Below are 20,826 nucleotides of genomic sequence, written 5' to 3'. Positions count from 1 at the left end.
GTCGCTCAGAGTTGTACCTGGAGCAGCCGGAATGTCACCTTTGAAACAGCGCTTGGAAGCAGCTGCTTTTATCGCGTTTGCAGGTACGTCAGGTTTGAGCTGCATCTCGAGAAGGGCGAAGTGTTCCGGAAGGTTTACCTTCATGTTCGACGTCAAGCTACTGGGACCGCCGCTTGTCGAGCCGAACGACAGCTTGGGCTTCACTTCCTTCTTCTGTAGCTCACTCGTGCAGCGACAGTTGGCATGCCTTGAAGCTGGCCAGGCTCTGATGGAACAGGAGAACCTTTGGGAGCGCCGGTTCTGGCAGCCAGGTTCCGTTGGCAGACGTGGAACGAATTTGTCACGAGCAAAACGCGCAGCTCGCGCCCGGATCGAGCGTGCAAATATCCACGCAGTCAGCAAGTCACGTGATGTCAAGGAAGCGCCGCGAGGTTCTGGCGTCTCTTTTGAAACTGAGGTATAAAAACACGTTTTCGTGTGCTGTCCCTCTTTGTGGGCGGTTCCGGAGCCTGTCTGGAGTTAAAGTCGTGGCCCTAGCAAACGTACTTAACAATTAGCCTGGCACAATAACGGTTTGCGTAGTCGACGGAGAGGAGCGGGGAATATTTACGCAAAGATGAAAGAAGAAAACGAAGATGCAGCATCGCTTGCTATGCGCAAGAGAGGCAACAAATACAACAACAATAACAACAACAAACAGAAAGACCGCAAAAATGAAGAAAAGGATTTACTATCGAATTCCGTAGTCCCTCCTACTACCCTATAGTCATTTTTTTTTTACTCTTGCCTACATTGCCTACAATGCGAGTCGCGCCGAAGCGCATTTTCCGCTAGAAGTCACAGCGGCGTGATCTGCGGTGAAGTACACCGTTTGCATGGCGTTGAGTTGCATAACGCTGACGAGAAGCTTGTACTGCAATCAAGGAATGCTGGCTTTTGGTGGCCATTCTGAGAGATGGACACGCGTGCATTGAGGAAGAAAATAAACTATAGGAGGGAGCACTGCCACAAGCAGTCAGCCTTCACAAGCCAACTCTCCGTAAAATAATACATTTCACCTTTTGTCTCTAAAAATAAATCGCAGTTTTACCCGAAAGGCCAAGCGTTGATTGCGATAGCAAATTAGTAGACACCTATACGAAGTAAGGATAGCAGTTTATTTTTTTTTGGCATACAAACTTGGAAACATTCGCTTACGAACTGAATTAGCAAGCGCGGTGTGAGCGCTCACAATCAAACATGAGCATATCACGCTCGATGAGCGCGGACACTCCTGTCAAAACGCTGCCGTGAGCAAGCGCTGCCCACGCAACGAGCGAAGTGTCCTTCGTGCTGTCTATGGCTTCAACGCAACAGCGGTGAGAACACAGCGCGCACAAATGTATGAGCCGTCAGCAGATCCCTTTCAAGATAGAGCGGGCGAGACTGCGCGCGGCTGTACAAAGCACGCAGCTGTTGACGGAGTCGCTGACGGAGAGAGACACGCTCTCCACTTCCTTCGTCTAGCTCCGCAAGCGATATTCCTTCCCTGCGTTCTGCTATGTATATTGTAGCTTGAGGATCACGTGGCACATACGTCACGGGCCCCACCTTCATTTATTTGAAGCAGCTTTCTTTGCCTCTTCCTTCGACTTTCCGCTGCTGCTGCTGCTGCTGTGGTCTTGAATGCCCCTAACGCCGGCCGCGTCGGGACGAAGTTGAGACGTGGCCATGTCGCCAGAACATAAAAGGCATGCGCTGTCGGTGTTTTGTTTAGAAAAAGCTTACGTAAGGGACGATACGAACACTGATTCACAATCACGGCACAATCCCACCAGGACGATAACATATACAAGAAGCGAAGGATTGTATACAGGGCACGTTCTCATGACGTTCAGGGGTTGAACACCTCACAAACTATGTAAAGAATTACGAACAAAATTTCGAATCACGCTTAGCCAGCCACTTCTCTACCACCAACGTTGGTCACATCTTGTCCTTCAGTCTTTACAAAGTTATTCCTCAGAAGTTTGAGAATGGCATTCCGAAAACAAATGTAATTGAAAAAGAACACCGACAGCGCATGTTCCTTATGTTAGCTCTTCTCGGACTGAACTATCAAAAGTGCGAAACATTAGTAGGAGATCGACATACGCAAGAGACTGCGTTTCTACCAGAAAGCTCGCCTTCGTGCATAGCGTTCGCAGCCAGCGTTTCCCGGTAAATGTTACGGTTACATAAGCTGCAGTTGCCGGAAAGCATGAAAAGCAGTAAGGGGTCTTTGAACGCTATTGCGTTTCCCTCTTAAACGCGAAGCTTAAGCGTCCTCCAAAATTTTCTGCGACACCGGGCCCTTAACGTTATGGCGTTAGTACACAAAGGAAAGACAACCCGAGAAGTACTTGTCAACATTTACGCCGCGTCGCACGTGCACGATGCCCCCTGGACGCCGTAACTAGGCGAGACACTCCACAAATGCGGAGCTGCAGGAGCTGCCACGCCTGTCTCCGTGCTCACCCGCAACAGCAACGACAGTAGAAGGAGGAGGTGGGAAGAACGTTAGCGAGGAAATGGAGAGAGATAGAGGAGGCAGTTTTGTGAGCTACAACGCCACAACCCAGAATGGCATCGAAGCATTTGACATCACGTCGCGACCGTCGTACGCCGTCAATATATCACCGCCAAATAACGTCAATGAACGCAAACAGCAGACAAAGCTTCGCTTACATCGATTTCCACGATGCGTGGGATCTGCATATTTTTTCCCCGGCGATTTTTTGCTGCGCGGCGCACTTCCGCTGACGGCGTCACGCACGCGCTGTTGCGTTTGTCTCGTTTCGCGCAGCGCACGATCTCGCGCTGTGCACGAGAACACCTGTCTAGCGGTGTTAGTCATTGCTACACGAATCCTGAGGCAGACACAAGCGGATCACGAAGCATGATCGCGCGCTGGAACACGGTGGAAAATGGCATAGTTTCGTTGTGTGCGCGCGCTACTACACGACGTGAGAAGTACATCTCTCTTACGGCGGTGCGAAGTAAAACAGAAATGCGCAGACATTCGGTTTGTGCGTTTTATTATTGCTCTAAACTTTAATTCGTCTATATTGAAGCAACAGATTACACAAATAACAGAAGTTTTCTTGAATAATTTTCGAAATCACGTGCCACAATTAGCGACGTCACAGCACTGCCATGTAACGTAGCGCACTATATAGTGCGATGTGCGTCGACTCTCCGCGGCTGTAAGCGCGGCGCCCGCGAGGAGAAGGGCAAACAGGGTTCGGTTTGAAATTTCAGCGCTTTCGGTGGCGCGTAGCGATGTAATACTTCGTAGACACGATCGTTAGACCCGACGTGGTTGCTCAGTGGCTATGGTGTTAGGCTGCTGAGCACGAGGTCACGGGATGGAATCGCGGCCACGGCGGCCGCATTTCTATGGAGGCGAAATGCGAAAACACCCGTGTACTTTAGATTTAGGTGCACGTTAAAGAACCCCAGGGGGTGGAAGTTTCCAGAGTCCCCCTCTACGGCGTGCCTAATAATCAGAAATTGGTTTTGGCACGTGAAACCCCATAATTTAATTTAACGATCGTTAGCGCGCATTGTATGCGCGGCACTTGTCAGCTCAATATGGCCAGACCTGGTGAGGGCCCTTTAATATTTAAGTCTGAGAAGATTCAAGATAGAAGGCATGCGCTGTCGGTGCTTTGTTTCATGACATTTTAATTGTTTGTGGGCGGCTACTCTCAATAGTCTAATGGTTAATTTTGTCAGGAATGTAAGACCTGGTATGAGCAACTTTACTAGTGCAATGGTATGGCAATATAACCTGTATATACCGCACGTCTGACATGACATGGCATGTAGGATACATATCATTCCTTCGTCGGCTCTCGTGCGCGTCGGACGCTAGGATCGTGTGCTCTCTCAAGCAGCATCAGCGACCACAGGCCGTGGTTCCACTGTTCCTGATGAGGACTAGATGGTTATTCTGCCCCACTGCCAACTGGAAACGCTTCTCTGAACACGGTTTCTCTGCATTGTGATATGTCTGCCAGGCCATACCGAATCAATGGCTTTAAAGAAAGTGAGCGACTACAAGTAGTTGAGGATGTAGCGTCGATAGGTGCCTATCAGATAAATCGTGTCTGGGCGCTAACAACACATTCAATGACCGCAAAGCAAGTGTTCGTAGAAACAAAGGAACTGCGCATCAAAGGTAGAAGATGTCATTGATTTCAACGACAGTCAGGTGAGAATGAAGCATCGTTGGCTTCCTTACCATATCAGTGACGACGCCATACGAAAAGCATTCGAACCATATGGAAAAAAAATTGGTAGTGGCTTAGCTCGGCTATGCCAGGATATACGTAGCGAAAGCTAAGGCATAGCATGGTTAGCCTTGGTTAATCGTGAGTGCGAGTCCAGGTTAGTCTGGTTGTCTAGCTATGTTGTGGCGTTTAGCCAGTCGTTCGGCACGCTGTTCGTCTGTTTCCGGGGCGATTCGTTTCCTCTTCATCTCGTTCCGATGTCGATTCCAGGCCTCCTGCTGCTTATCAGAATTGTCGCCGTCCATACTGCCGCCTCAACTGTGGTTGCGGCGCCCGCGAGCTCTCCTTTTCAATCCTCCGACATGTTATCCTCCGACATGTTGCATGCGATCGACGCAGCTTGCGAAGCCAGCGGAGGCGAGCGCAACGACGAGGAACGCGGTGTGACGTCATACCGACCGGCGGCGGAGGAAAGGCGCGGCGTTGCGCAGCGGCAGAACACCTGTGGCTGCGCAGTACTGACTAGCGAGCGAGCGAGAGAGAGAGAGAGAAATATCCGCGGCGAGGCGCGCGTTGTGACGTCATGTGCCTCTTCGGAACACCGCCACGGCGAAATCGCAAGTTCGCGGCCAGTAAAGCTTTCGCTTTAAAATTGAGGAAATGAGCAGGGAAACGTGGCTAACTGGAAAATTCAAGGGAGCCCAAACCTCATCTTGGACTTGAAAGTTACATGTTGAAAGTTTTACTCTTCAAAACATGGCTAAGTAACAAGGTTTTTTTTTTGTGTGTGTGCCGTGGTCAGCGGACTGCCCGCTCTGCTCCTATCCAGGATCGTTGCAGCGCGTCTTCTTGTTTTGTAGAAACGCAGCACACTTTTGGTACAACATACGAATTGTGTATACCCAAATTGGGAACATACCCAAATTGGGAAGACGTAAAGTTTCTGTCACTGGAACACGACAAGCATAACAGCAGTGTTGAAACCCTGATATTATTAAATTTGTATGCAACTTCGAGATCACGAACTAACAACGTCCTAGCTCAAGAAAACACGAAACCGGCGTGCACCCACTTTTGTTATGCTTTTACATAAACAGGTTCGCTGCTTGGCGACGAAGATGAGTTAAGCGAGAGATGGCAGGAGTGGCAGAAGCGCCTGCTGCAAAGACGGGTATTTATGTAAGTGTGCGATTCCTTCCCACTGCGGTAAAAAAAAAAACGCTTCAGTGCATAGTACTTGCTATGTTTGAAAAACAAATGAGGTCTGAGAATAAAAAGGCACATAGCAAATATATAACAAAATATATACAAACCCTCATGGTGACGCCGGCGGCGACGACGACGGCAAAAATTCGCTTGGAGTGTGCATTTAATTCATATTGCAATAAATTCATGAACGTTTTCGTGCGCACGAAATAAGTTTGTAAGTTGTGATCGTGACGAAGTCTTTAGTAACGCGGCGAGAAAGATTTGAAGTATGACCGCCCATCTACATTTAGAGAGCTTGTGTAGAGTAGGTAAGAAATTTTAATCTTGCGGCTTTCCTTCGAGTTTCCAGCTAGGAATTTTATTGTCAAGCATAAGTTCTGGTGGCGAACCCGCTCACCTAAACTTGCGCAAAATCATGCGCATCAGAACATACTAAAAAAAATTGTTTTCGGATACCCGATTTCTTTTCTTGTACGAGATTCATACAAGTACATCCTGTGTCCTAATGAGATATTTTCTCATTGCCTGCTGATAAATTGTCCTTTCCTGCCGCCCCTGTTGATGTACATTAGTGCTTGTTTTTTGGGCCCCAGATGTCTTCAAGTTACTTCTCTGTATAGCTTTTTATGGGGACCATTCTGCAATTTCCCGGACGAATAAATCATTTAGTTCACTTAGTTGGAAATCGAATGCACTTCGCAACCATTCTAGAGACGGGTTTCTTGAAAATGGCGATGGATAAAAATTTCATCAACGAAAACATGACTTCCCTGCTGTTCGGCATCAATTTCGCAACCGTAATTTGCGCCCTTATGTGAAGCCATGCATTTTTTGTGTTTTTACTTTCAAGAAACCGGTTATATACTACACAATCCGGCAGAATCATTCACTACATAAATGAACACGCCCATCAAGAATGAACCCGCTATATTGTAGTAAAATTTCAAATTGTGACAGCACAAAATTTAAAAAAACTAACAACCACGAAAGACGAAACTGCTTACATCTCCACCGAATAATTATGCAGCATGTAGATATTTTTCTTCAAACGCAGTCTATCCAACTGCTTTAAACGGTCATCCACCCGTGCGGCTTTCAGGTGGCCAAGCAACAGTGCCACGATGGCGTTAAACGTCATTCGGGAGAAACCGCCTTGTGACCGGCGCAGGTGGTCCGCGCCAGTTTGCATATCTATTGGTCAATGAAGATCGGCAGTTACTTCTTCGCCATCCGCACTAGTTTCTATATTTGCCGCTTCATCTTGCTCTACGTAGGGGCTCTCCCTGACTGGCTGGATTCCACGGACTCCACGTCCAAGCATGGAGCAGCAACCTCCTCCTCACAGCCAGGCAATTCGTGGAACTCGGCCAGCAGCGGCTGCTTTGCGTACCTCACGAACTTCTTTGCCATCCGGGTGTGGTGGCCGGGGCCTTGGGTCGATGGGAAACGACTGCGGCTTCTCCTCGGGCCTGGGGCGATGTGATGGGTACAAGTGATAGAGCGGTGTCCGTGGCTGCAGCGGCCGTGGGCTGACCTGGGCGCCTGCACCATTCGTGCCGGTGGGCTTCTTTGTTGGCGATGCAGTTCTTTAGCTCCACTGCACTTAGCGGTGGTGCTGGTGGACACACCTGAAGTAGCTTGTCGATCTTGACTCGGAGCTCCTGCACCTCGCTGGCATGGCTCTTCCGGAATGTTTCTAGCCTCTCTTTGAGCTCCGCGATCTCTGCGTCGTGCTTGCCCGGCGGCGACTCCAACACGGCGAACCGGGCAGGGTCCCATTCCTGGGTCTGGGTCTCGGCATCGCACGTTTCCTGCACCGCCTGCAGAGCTCGTGACAGACAAGGAGGTGAAGGCGCTTGGTTCCAGCCGTCTTTCATTCTACGCATTTCCTGCTCTTCGTCCGCTCCACCGACGGTGGATTCGTAAGCACTGCTGCTCGACGAGCTGGAACGCGCGGGCCGAGGTCCGCCGTCATCAGCCTCCGCGTGCTGGCGTCTGCTGTAGTTGGAACGCGAAGACCCAGACCTGGCGGCAGCTCCGTCCTGAAGGAGGGATGTGCAGCTGCATGCATCTCCTTCATTGTGGTCCTGGTAATACATGAGCGGGTACAGAACGTCGTGGACCCCGCCAAATCCTGGGCGCTGGTCCAGAAGGGCAGTCAGGATGCGGTATACTACGAGAATTAGCTGAGCCTGAGAGGGGCTCAGCGCTTCCAACCGGTCATCATCCTGGGACGGGCCTTTTTCCTGCAGCGCTTCTCTCGGCTGTGTCAGTATATCGATCACCTCTGACTCGGTGAGAACCTTCGGCGCTGGCTCTTCATTCACAATGACTATAGGCTCTCCAGGGAAGCTGGTTTCAACAGGGACAACTTTGGACGCACTTGCCTCGCATTTCCTCCTCTTCAAAGGCTCGGTGCTGTGCGATGATCGAGCTTTGCACTTATCGCTCAGAGTTGTACCTGAAGTCGCCGGCATGTCAACTTTTGTAAAGCGCTTGGATGCAGATACTGCTATCGCGTTTGCAAATACGTCAGGTTTCAGCTGCATCCTCAGACGGGCAAAGTGTACCGGAAGGTTTACCTTGATGTTCGACGTCAAGCTGCTGGGACCGCCGCTTGTCGAGCCGAGTGACAGCTTGGGCTTCAACTTGCTTTTCCTGTAGCGCATTGGTGTAGTGAAAGTTAACATGCCTTGAAGCTGGCCAGATTCTGATGGGACAAGCGAAGCTTTGGGAGCGCTGGTATCTGGCAGCCAGGTTCCGATGGCAGACATGGAACGAATTTATCGCGAGCGAAACGCGCAGCTCGTGCCCGGGTCGAGCGTGCAAATATCCACGCAGTCAGCAAGTCACGTGATGTCAAGCAAGCGGCGCAAGGTTCTGGCCTCTCTTTTGAAACTAAGGTCGACGCGTTTCGTTTTGGTAGTTCCGGTCCCACATCAGTTCGGTTCGGAGTTAAAGTCGTGGTCGTAGCAAAAGTACTTAATGATTAGCCTGTAACGAGTAAGGTTAACGTAAACTACAAAGTGGAGCGGGGAATTTTTCCGCAAAGATGAAAGATGAAAACGAAAATGCTGCATCGCTTGGTATGCGCAACAGAGGCGATAACAGCAACAACAACAACAACAACAACAACAACATGAAATAGAAAGACCGTAAAAACGAAGAGAAGGATTTACTGCTGAATTCTGCAGTTCCTCCGACTGTCTTATTGTCCTTATGCACTCTTGCTTACATGGCGAGTAAAAAAAATTGAATTATTGGGTTTCACGTGCCAGAACCAAGATCGTACCGAAGAGCCTTTTCCGCAAGAAGTCACAGCGTCGTAACTTTGTAGCGAACTACGCCGTTCGCATGGGGTTAAGTTGCTTGACGCTGATAACAAGCTTGTACTGCAATCAGGGAATGCTAGCTTTTAGCCGGCATTGTGGAGGCAGAGTATAAACTAGGAGTGAGCATTACGACAAGCAGTCAGCCTTCGCAAGCCAACTTTCCATGAAATCACCACTTTCCCCTTTTTACCTCTAAAAAATTCCAACAAATACGTATCTCACGATGAATGTTGACGGTTAATGCTATATTGATATGTTGACGGTAAGGCTTCAATACTATAGTATTGAAGCCTTACGGCAGCTAGGCTTCATGCCAAGGGACGCATCGCCTCGCCGGCCTGCAGAAGGTGCGGTGACGCCGAGACCCTCGAGCACCTACTCTGCACCTGTCCTGCACTAGCCCAGGAGCGCGCTCCAGTCACTGCCGCCTACCGACGGTATGGACTCCCGACTACCTCAGAGACACACCTGCTCTTCCCGGCTCGCTGCCACCTCCCAGCACTGGCAAGCCTGCTTGAATATGTGTACTCAAACGGGCTCCTAGACCGCCAAATAGACTTCGGCCTCGCACGGCCTCTACCTCACGCGCCGGCCATCGCCCCTGGATGATGCTGACGACTGCTGCCTGAAACCTACTCTCCCTTTCCCCCTCTATCCTCTCATCTTTCTTTCCCCGCCCCCATCCCCAGTACGCTGCGCCGTGCTCCCATATGGGCTGCAGAATTGAGCGTATTTTCCCTCTCCCAAATCACGAAGAAGATGTCTCTCGGCTGTGCTACCGAGACTCCCTATTACAACTGTTACTACAACTGTCTTTCCCTACTACAATGGTTCAGTGCATTCTAATTCGTGTGTGGTGCGTGTGTGAACATACATTCAGAAAAGATTGCCTGAGCATCTGAGCACTTCGGCAGCCGACAGAGTACGGTTCATTGCCGCTTGTTGACGTCTCAAGTATGGAAGCGGACCCGGAAAATAAATGGTGCTGCTGTGACTTCTTTTTCTGTGTCCAAGTCAGCCAATGACGTCCGGGGCCTTGTGGGACTGTGTCCCTACTTCCGACTGTTCTTAAGATATTCTGCACTGGTCGCACGGCCATTTACTGATCTGCTCAAGAAACATGTGCCTTTTACATAGGGTCCGATTCGACCTGCCGCTTTTTCTCAGCTTACCACTATTCTCACTATGCCTGATATATTGGCGCATTTCGACCCAGCCATCGAACAGAGGTCCGAACCGATGCCAAGTCGTAAAGGGTAAAATAGACATGCAAGGATACAGGGCCTGGCAAAAGGAATAAAAACAGTATTGGGTAACTATCTGCAAATTTAGTATTTCATCCAAAACGCGCACCTTTCACCGCCCACCACACTAACATGTCCCCTGTTTCTTCCAAACTTGCACTCGATCTCACACCCACGTGGTAGCACTGTGGGAAACATTGCGAAGCTTTCAAGCACTTACCTAACGAATAATTTTTCCAGGGCCCTTAATTAATTGAGCTCTTGAAACGTAGCATGCATCACACATAAGGTGCCCCGTGCTTTCTCGAAATGTGATTTATGAGGGATGTCCCGTTTTTTTTTTTAAAACATTGGACAAACATGATCTTGAATTGTAGCGCGAAGTGACACAGACAGAGACTAGAAGCAGACAGGACGAGTGCTACAATTCAAGATTCAAGACAGCAGCGGTGCACGCAAAGTAATACCTAACATCAACTCACCACTCTCGTGTTGGACTGAACGTTAAAGAAAAAAAAAATGTCCACCGCCAACGTCCCCACTAATCGTCGTCAATCAAAGCAAACTGCACAGAAAGGTTCGCTTACATTGATTCCCACAGTGCGTGGCATCTGCATATTTTTTTTCTAAGTATCTAATTAACCAACACACTTCGAATTTTCGGTGCACATTACCCGTAACCTGGCTCTCGTGTTCTTCCAAGAAAAGGATGCCACCTTTGGTTCTTCCAGGGCAGCGGAGAAATGTTGTAAGCACCACATAAAACGTCTCTAAAGGAGCAGAAAGTGACTGTCTGGCAACTTTTTTAGCATGATATATAGTTCTTCCAGAAAACATTGAAAGCACGCATATGTAACGCGCTAACTGCGAAGCGACTAGAGGGGATTAAACTGTATCGCAAACATGTGTCATAAGGATGTGTATATATGCTGTACACACATACTTTTAGCGCTAAATTTTACATTTCTTGCGCTAAAGAAAGTCACTTCTCTTTCTCATTAGTCATACGCTTTTCATGAGGACCGAGACACCTGCTCTTTGTAGAGGCAGTCACGTGGTCTCAGTTAACCATGTGGTCACATTGGGGGGTGCGGGCTGGAAGGGTCGTCGCGTTTTTTTTTTTTTTTTGATGCGCGAAAGCGTACCTGCCTTCCCCTTAACTACACTTGTAAAGTGCCGAAGGCAGCCTGCAATTTGAAGGGCTTCCGGCTTTCATACGAGTCACCCGTTGACCTAAGTTGGGCGCAGGAAAGCAAAAAGAAAGAAAAAGTTGTCCTACTAAACATGGAACGCAAGCTTCACCCTGCCACCTGGATGTCGTGGAGTATGGACGAACGTCAGTAACGTCGCCTAAATAATAATTATCTTAATGAGGACGTATACGTGTTTATGATTTTAAAGAGCAGGCATGAGAAAGAAAAGAACGTTGGACACAATGAAAACGAACGGACAACACAAGTGATGTTCCTTTTCGTTGGTCTCCCACCCGCGTTCTTCTTTTTGCGGCTGCCGTTTCAAATAAATCGATTTTTGTGATAATATTGGAAACGCTGGTCGGCAACTTTCGACGCCGGCTTTTCTGCGACACTTGGATGCCTAATCAGTACGCGGGAGTGAAATGGGGAAATGAGCAAATAAATCTAGAACTTTCTGTGGGCCTAGTTGGCGCACAATTGACAAATATTTTTTAAAGCGAAAACAAGCAACACGGCACAAAATGAAGGTAATTCAAAGGACGGGCGCTCTCCTGTGACTTACCTTCCTTTTGTGCCGTGTTCCTTGTTTGCGCTTTGAAGAAAAAAAAATATTTGTCAAATAAATATACGTACACGCACATAGTCACACGCCTCCTATATGAGATATACACTTAGCTATAGTGGCAACGCGCTTGAGCTGATCAGAAGAGTAGTGGGCGCTGCAAGAAACTTGATGCAATGCGCAGGTAGGTTTTCGAATAATACAAGCTATTGAAGAAAATAATGGAGTATAAAAAGTAAGGATCAATCATAAGTGCAGAGAAGCGTTGAGACACTTGAAGGAATGCAGAAATCACAAATTATTGCCGACTTACTCAGATTTTTTGTAGTTGTGACAACATATATTTCTAATTGGGGAAGGGGGGTCTATAACATAGCCTTAATCAAGCGTTGATAAGTGTTTACACGCACAGATTAAAGCATCTTTGTTTGCTCGTGATCAGCATGTTTTTTATGTGAGCTGGCCTCGGCAACGTGGCCGGTTAGATCATACTATAGCTCAAGCCCACTTCTTTGTCTTTCCTCGTATAAATTTTCTTGCCTTAGCGTGCTGAAAGCTGTTCATGGCATGTTATCGTAATGAAGTCGCTTGTGTGATTTCGCAGTCGCTAATAGGGAGATCTTCGGTATCACTACGCCCCGAGCGCCTAAATTTCAAAGTGGTGGTGTAAACCTTAGGGATAACGCTACCACGTATACGAATCGACGCAATCCTTTCATGCGGTCTCACGCGTTGGTCCGTTGGAAGGCGATCGCTCGTGGAACAAAATGAGCTGTTGGTGAAGTTTAGCAGCACGTGATATACGCAACCACTCACCTATATGTACTGCGAAACACCTACACACTGAAAATCCCCTGACCCACTCAGTCTCGTAACATTGGGTTAAAAGTGTCTTTCACGACTTTCTTGACACTCTCAAAGCACTCTGAAACGAATAGTTGGATGTGCACGAAGAAAAATACCTTAGAAATAGTTCGTTGCTTGCAATAATCGTTGTTGACATTATTGACACATTATTACCCAATCTGCTGAAAACATCAAACGGAAAAGAACAACATCTAAGAAGCCGCGAATAACACCGATTATGACGAAGCTCCGTGCGGCTTCCAAGCGAAAGGTCGACGAACACTAAAATACGATGCAATATTGAAACCATTGTAAATCATATATAAAATAATAAAACGCAGGGTATTCCAGTAAATGTGACTTAATGAAGCAAATGCGAGTACCAAATGCGACTTCAATGAAGTAACGCGCTAGAATTTACTTAGGCCACACGAAACTTTGCATCCAGTCGAAGCTTTGTGTGCAGATCAAGCAACAACAACAACAAAAGAATGCTTTAATCAGTGCTTGTGTAATTGTGAACACTTAACGGCGCTTGCAATGGTTATGTCATTGTGTTTTTGTACCCGCCGTGGTGGCTTAGCGGCTTTGATCGAAAATTCGATCCCGATTTCTATAGGGGCGAAATGCAAGAATGCCCACGTATCGTGCACTGGGTGCAAGTTATAGAGCCACAGATGGTCCGAATTAATCTGGAGTCCGTCGCTACGACATGTCTCATAATCGTATTGGTGTGTATGGCACGTAAAGCGTCAGAATTTAATTTCAAATTGTGTTTTTGTTTATACACACACAGAAAAAAAAAGAAACACAAAATCAACACCCCACATGGAAGGACATACCTTCGTAACGAAAAAAATTAAAGATAAGTCAATGAACAAGGATTCATGACTTGAAGCTATCAGGCGCAAAGCAGGCAGACAGAAGAGAAACAAAAAGGAAGAAAGAGTTGCTTGTATTTCTCCTTTCGACCCCTCCTGTGTTCGTATTTTCAACGCTCGTTTTTTAAAACCATATACCTGTCCTTAAAAAAAAAAATTATCAGACGGCAATGCTACTGAAGTCTGCCCTAAAGCATCTCAATACACGCGCTGGTTGGTAAAAACGTGTATAGAGGGGCTTTGGTCTACCTCTCCGCCCCTGCGGCCACGTGACAGTTGCTGTTGAGAGCACTTTCTTTAGTTTTTCTGCTTTTTTTTCAAATATTTGGTTGAACTTCCAAACATTGCTCCAACCCCACATTCCAGTCAGAAAGCCACCTTCCGCGTTTCTTTTTCCTGGAGAACGCACTCTCGGTTCCTCGTATAACAATGAGATTAAGTACCTGCCACTGTGAGAGCAGAGAGTACAGGCGACGACGCATAGGGGTAAATTCCTGCCTGTCTTTCGCAGAAAGGCAGGCAGGCTGGCATGGCGAATGAACCATACCTGCTTTTGAGAGTTTCACAAGCACCTGCACGTCAGGGACTGAATCGCGATGTACTGAACAGTGCTCATTGTACTGAAACCTGCTGTAAACGACACGTATACGCTAGGCTTAGTGACGCCGCAGTACAAAGAGCGGCTGCTTTTCCCCACTCGTGAAACGGTGCCACAAGATCACGCGTATCAAGTGCGGCCGGGCTATTTAAGAGCCAACATGCGGGGTTGTGCTGGCCAGGGCGTATGGTACTTTACTGGCTTTCGAAAATATCCAGAGATGTTCTTTTTTTGTCATACTTCTTATAACGAACTGTCGAATCCAACACGCCACCCCTTATGAGAACCAAAAAAAAAAAGAAAGAAAGCTTAGAGCGACTACCATAGGATTATTGTATATATATATATATATATATATATATATATGTATTACTTTTACGAGGTTTACAAGCTTCGGCAAACAACATCGTACAATTCTATGACACTGATCATCTAAACTTAAAATTTGCTTTCTACAGTTAATAGATTTTAACTTTCTTCAAGTGCAACGCACGTGGTCAAAATCGGTGCCGTGGTTATCAAGAAAAACTATTTTCCCGTTCCCGTGTATTTAGACAGGAGTTACCAAGCTAAAGCTTTTTTTTAGCTTTATTAAAAGAAGCCCAGGATCTCACAGACCTCCAAATTATTAAAGTTATCAGTCACAAAGAAAGCACGAGTCCTCTTGCCGTAGCTTGTGCACATACGGAACACAGCTTTTCTTTTTTTATATATACGACGTATTTAAAACTTGCGTTATTGAATTTGGCCGAAAAGTAATTTTTATACAGAGCGTTAAACTGAAAGTGCTTCTCAACATGTTGAACCAGTACGTCCATGATAAAACATTGACGTACTACCGCCGGAAACAGACACACGCAGCGTCCTGCGTGCCTTGATTTTGCGGTCTCCCCGTCCATATTTGCACTACACCAGTGCCGATTGATTGATGTGTTTGGATGTGGTTAGACAATGTAGGCTTTTCTTCTTCTCTCTTTTTTTTTTTTTCGCAAGCGCCTTCTCCGCCAACTATATCTCGATTCGCAGACGCAAGCATGCTGCCTGAAGCCAGCACGAGGCGCTTGCGGGCCTCAGCTGGAGGCAAAATGGCGCTCCACCTGCTGGGACTGGTGGGAAACAGAAGCGCACTCCGCTTAAATTGCGCGGCACATAATCACAATATTTTGTGGCGTTATATTTGCACCAGCGTTAGCTTTATCCGGCTAAGATGATCCAATCTAACTGGAAGCAGTGAAAGTGAAAGCAAGACTTCTGATTTTGCATCGCCGTCTCGTGATGCATTCCATGACGTTATTTTCCTCCAGTACCAAAGGACATGACTAAAGCGTCATACCTAAGGGTGTTCGAATATTGAAATCGTCGAATCGAACAATCGTTTCATTTCTAGAAAAGCATAGGATGTAACGCCTGCGTGGAGTCCGCCCGCTAAATGAAAAAGTTGCAGATCCCAAGCACTGTGGGAATCGATGTAAGCGAAACTTTCTGTGCTGTTTGGTTTGACTGACAATAATTAGCGGTGACGCTGACGGCGGACGTTTAAGTTCTTGAACGTTTAATCCAACACGAGAGTGGCGAGTTGATGTTACACATTACTTTGCATGCACCGCTGCATTTTGTCTGCGTAGTACACAGAACATACAGGGGGAAGTGTTTGATTGAGGCGTTGTTGTGGGCCATACTCCCCAACCTCTGAGAGCGTTGAGCACATTCATTGCCTCACGTGCCATTGTAGCCTAAGTATTAAATTTCCATGGAATCACGGGGTTGTACGCGGCACGACCACAATCGGATTATCAGACACGATGTGGTGGCGGACTCCGGATTCATTTTGACTCTGGGGTGTTTGTTAATGTGTCCCTAAATCTAAGTGCACGAGCGTTTCTTATTTCGCCCCCGTCGAAATGCGGCTGCCGCGGTTCGGCATCGCACCCGCGACCTCGAGCAATGTCGTAGCCGCAAAACTACAGCGGCGGGCGCAGAAGTGTCGATTAGACGTGCGACCGCTTCCGTATAGTGTCGCCTATAGACCCTACGGTGCGCTATAATGCAGGTCTGCTTCTGCACTCCCTGCGTAAGTTGCCCGCTTGACAGATGTGCATGGCGCTTATTTTTCCGAAATAGCAGAAACGCACCACGCCGTACGTTGACCTTAAATTTGTCCCGTCTGCCCGCAGCCGATGTCTTGTCTACAGTGATAGCGTGTCCTTGCCTTCTCGCCTCATGCTTTCTCTAGCCCCCCCCCCCCCCCCCCTTTTTTGTCTGGAAACTGCGAGCGAATTCTCTGCTTCCCCTATCCCCTCCGCTCTACCATTCTGTCTAGCTTCCCCCTTGACTTGCAAGTTGGTAGAGAGGTAAGCGGCTTCAATTTCTGCAGTGCTTTTTCGGGCGGTCACGGATAATTACATCTTTCAGGAAGCTAAATTGGCGACGCCGAGGGTGTTCCAGAGGGTATCAGGCACGTTCGACGCGGTGCAAAGGTCAAAAGAGTTTATCACGTGGCCTTTCATTTCTGCCGAGCTTGTCTCATGTATGCAGACGCTCTGAACCAACCCACGACGCGGTGTGCCAGACAACAGCAGCAGCAGTGGGAAAGTCGAAGGAAAAGACAAAGAAAGCCTCGCTTTAAAATAAAGAAAAAAAGAAGGAAATCAGACTTATACGAACGATACTCCATGCGTTCAGTACCGTTCATAATTACAAGCACGGACAACTCAGTAGCTTGTAAATGATAAACAATTGTTTTCAATTACGTGGAGCACCATGGCAATGACACTAACAAATCAAGGGAACAGTGTGTGACCAGACGCGCGTGCAGTGTTGCGTTCACTGTAGTCAAGAAGCATGACGTTACTACACCGATCATCACTTCAAAGGGCTGCAAACATGCCGAGACTGGTCAAATAATAAATCGGAACAGATCCGTACACAGCTCGCCTAAAAGCTAGCCATTCCTGCTGAATATTTGAAAATTACATAGCTTAAGTTATTCGTGCTCACATCCATGGCTATGTTAATGTTAGTTCGTTTAGTGTTTCTTGTCCCTTATATATGCGAAAGAAACGAATATTCGACGACTTCGAATAACGAATTGAACGGAAAACTTTATTGAGGGCCGTCGGAACGTGCACCAGCATGCAGCGGCCCGCTCCCACGTGTTTCCCGACGTGGGAGCAGAATTTTCGAATCGTATAGTAGTGAGTATTCGCGATTCGTACTGGAAATTTCTCACCTCCGACAATGACGCGAGACGGAACGTGCGCGTTCCGGGAATAGTTCGATTTCAGCAATCGTGCGCCCGTGTGTTTTATGTGGTTACATATACCACGTGGTCGGACAGGTTAACAGCCCGTAACGAGGCAAAGCCAGAAACGTGCCACGTGGCTCCCACGCCTACTCGATTATTTATTTAACAGCGCGGCCTTTATTTAGGCACACTGTGTAAAACAAGAAAAGTGCATTTTTCAGGATCAACACGCTGAATCGTATACAGCAACGTAGGCAAGAGAAGGAACGACACTCGCGGAAGCGTACTGCTGCCGATAGCGAAGTTTTAATTTCTAATTCGCGCATGCATAAATTGCACGTCAGTGCTGATCTCTGCACCGGCAACTCATCAATATTGCACATATTTATGGAACATAAATACCTGCACGTGCCTGGAAACCTGTATACGCGTAAATGACGGGAAATATGTTGTTGGACGGTTATTGTTTCTTTTATGCGAAGCATATTACGAGGGCTCAACCCAGCTCCTCAGGCGCGGCGGTGACCATGAAATCACGTGACACCGTGACGTCACGACAGAGGAGAAGTGGCTTTGGCTCAACTCTTGCAAGACGGGCTGGGTGGGAATCGAACCAGGGTCTCCGGAGTGTGGGACGGAGACGCTACCACTGAGCCACGAGTACGATGCTTCAAAGCGGTACAAAAGCGCCTCTAGTGAATGCGGTGTTGCCTTAGAAACGAGCTGTTTCTAAGGCTCAGGCGTGCGACGCTTGCTCAGGCGCACATTTCGTTGCCGCGCCGAACGCTGCGTTGCTCGACGCTCACCGCGTCCAATGCGGGGCGCGTAGTCGCTGGCGGGTCGACGGGAACGCTGTCGCGTTCCACTCTTGAAGGCGAAGCAGGGTAACGCATGAGTTGTTTCTTCGTCTAGCCGAACCAAATATAGCCAAGGAACAGCAGTTCACCAGGCTAAACAGTGGTTCAACAACTAAAATAAAGGCTAGTATGCTTCGCATCCTGGGCTTAACCTTAGCTAAGCCACAGCCATTTTTTTTTCCAGGTTTATAAAAAGCGTTTTTTTTTTTCATTCAGTGTCATCGCTCATGCGGTAGTATTGACTCGTGTTTTAGCGTTATTATTATTATTGTTACTTCAGTGACGCACCTCGCTAAGCCATAAGCGTAATGGATGCAAAAAATTGGAGTAAGTAAATTGTGGAGTTTTACGTGCCAAAACAACGATCTGAATATGAGGAACGTCGTAGTGGAAGACTCCGGATTGATTTTGACCACACGGGGTTCTCTAACGTGCTCCCAAATATGAATACACAAGCATTTCTTCTTATTTTTCTTTTGCATTTTTTCTTTTGCTTTCGCCTTTATCGAGCGGAGGCCGTCGCCGACGAAAGCGAACTCGCAAACTTGAGCCCATTGCATCGCAACGCCAGGGCCAATAATTACGCTATACCAAGCTGGGTGGATGCAAAAATGAAATTTCATTGTTCGATGTAAGCGCTTTGTGTGTCTCGTTCCTTATTGTGTTGACGTCCACGCGTTCCTCTAGACTACACGCCAATTCGGTAAGACTCCCAAAACAAGCCTCCATATTGCCACTTTTGTTGGACGTCATGTTTCCGTTTAAGTGGGAGGTAACGCTAGCATGCTTTGCAGATACTTGGACAGCACTTGTGAATACGGTAGGCTGGTTTAAATCGCGTTGCTTTTTAGGCCCCGCGGTTGACGAACGAGGAACACCGATCTCAATCAGCTACGAATAATGCTGCGTATACGGCGCCGTCACGTGCTAGGCATAAAGATGTATACTGTGTGGTATACGGTTGTAAAAAAAAAACACGCTATGATACACATATCGTTGCCACGCGTTGCCTCGGCCGGCCTTGCCACCGCACCGGCCGAGGTCATTAACGGCGGCGAGAAAATTAAGAGACGCGATGAAGCTCGTTGTACTTGACACGCAATCTTGAACCTGACGAGAGAAGAAAAAAAAAAAAAAGTCCGCACTTCCTCTACGGTCCAGGGCTTTCGCCACTTTGTTGTCTTTCTTCTCGCCACAGCGCGGTCTGGCTTATTGAGACGGGAAGCCAGTGATTTATTGGTACGTTTGGCCGTGCAAGCATGGGGCAAGAATGGATACACTATATACGGACAAAAGAACGCGGCAAGCACGTTGGCCATGGCAGAAAGAGGGATCCGTCGTGGTGGCATAGCGGCTGTGGCGCATGCGCTCCTAAGCACGAGGTCGCGGAATGCGAAATCCTGGCCGCCGCGCTGCATTACGATGACGGTAAAATGCGAAAACAACGCCCGTCCAAAAAAAAAAACAGAAAAGAATCTGGTGTTTTACGAATACCAAACCACGACGCGATTACGAGGCACACCGTAGGTGCGGGACTGCGGAATAATTTTGGCCACCTGGGGTTCACGTGCGCCCAATGCAGGCGGTGCACGGATCTTTCTTGGATTTCACCACGGCCGTGATTCTATCCAAATTTAATTTTCTTTTTCGTGCTAGAACGTTGAGGTTGGCTTCTCCAAGAAAGAGAGAGAGAATAAAGGAGTAACAGGGAAAAAAGTCGGGGGTATATGCAGCAGAAAAACGCTTGAGCCCACTTCTGCGCCGTTCTTTACCAATGCAATGCCTTTTTTTTTCCCCCTCATTCATTTTCTCTGAAATCAATGAGGGAATATAGGCGTATCGACGAGAGAGTTCAAAACAATTATGCAGATCCCACGCATAGCGGGAATCGATGTAAGCAAAGCTTTCCGTGCTGGATGCTTTCATTGACAATAATTGACAGTGATGTTGACGGCAAGTGCTTAATTTCTTCAACGTTTAGGCTAACACGAGAGTGGTCAGTTGATGTTAAACGTTAACTTGCGTGCAGCACCGCTGTTCGTCTGCGTAGTACACAGATCAGTCAGGGAGAGGTGTTCATTTGAGGCGTTGCTGTGCGCCATATTTTATAACCTCTGAGAGCGTTGAGCGTTGTCGTTTCCTCACATGGCATTGTGGCAATAGTACTAAACTTGAATTAGATTATGGGGCTATGCGTGCGAAAACCACACTCGGATCATGAGGCAAGCCGTAGTGGCGGACTCCGGATTAATTTTGGCACCGTGATGTTCTTTAACGTGTCCCAAAATCCAAGTGCACGTGCGTTTTCTATTTGGCCCCCTTCGAAATGCGGCTGCCGCGATTGGGATCAAATCCACGACCTCTAGCAATGCGCTGGCCGCAGAGATAACGAGGTGGGCACACAAGTGTTGATTTGACGGTCGACCGCTTCCGTAGTGCTCCGCCGTAGTGTATCCTGGACCCTGCAGTGCTTTAATTTATGCGACACTGCTTCTGCACGCCCTGCGTGAGTTTCCCGCTCGACATATTTGCATGCCTTTTTTTTTTCTCAGAAATAGCAGCAACGTACTGTACCGTACCTCGAACTTAGGCTTACCCTGTTTC

At 47.7% G+C, this 20,826-nt stretch overlaps 1 protein-coding gene across 1 annotated transcript in view; it reads left to right on the top strand.

Annotated features, from left to right (window-relative positions):
* The window catches only part of LOC139056125 (nuclear speckle splicing regulatory protein 1), a 276,929-nt gene that overhangs the window by 145,890 nt on the left and 110,213 nt on the right, over window positions 1-20,826 (top strand). The window lies entirely within an intron of this gene.

This window comes from Dermacentor albipictus, chromosome 2 (genome assembly GCF_038994185.2).
Source record: "Dermacentor albipictus isolate Rhodes 1998 colony chromosome 2, USDA_Dalb.pri_finalv2, whole genome shotgun sequence".
Taxonomy (NCBI): Eukaryota; Metazoa; Arthropoda; class Arachnida; order Ixodida; family Ixodidae; genus Dermacentor; species Dermacentor albipictus.
Note: the sequence above shows the minus strand (reverse complement) of the source record. Positions and strands in the feature narration are given on the sequence as shown.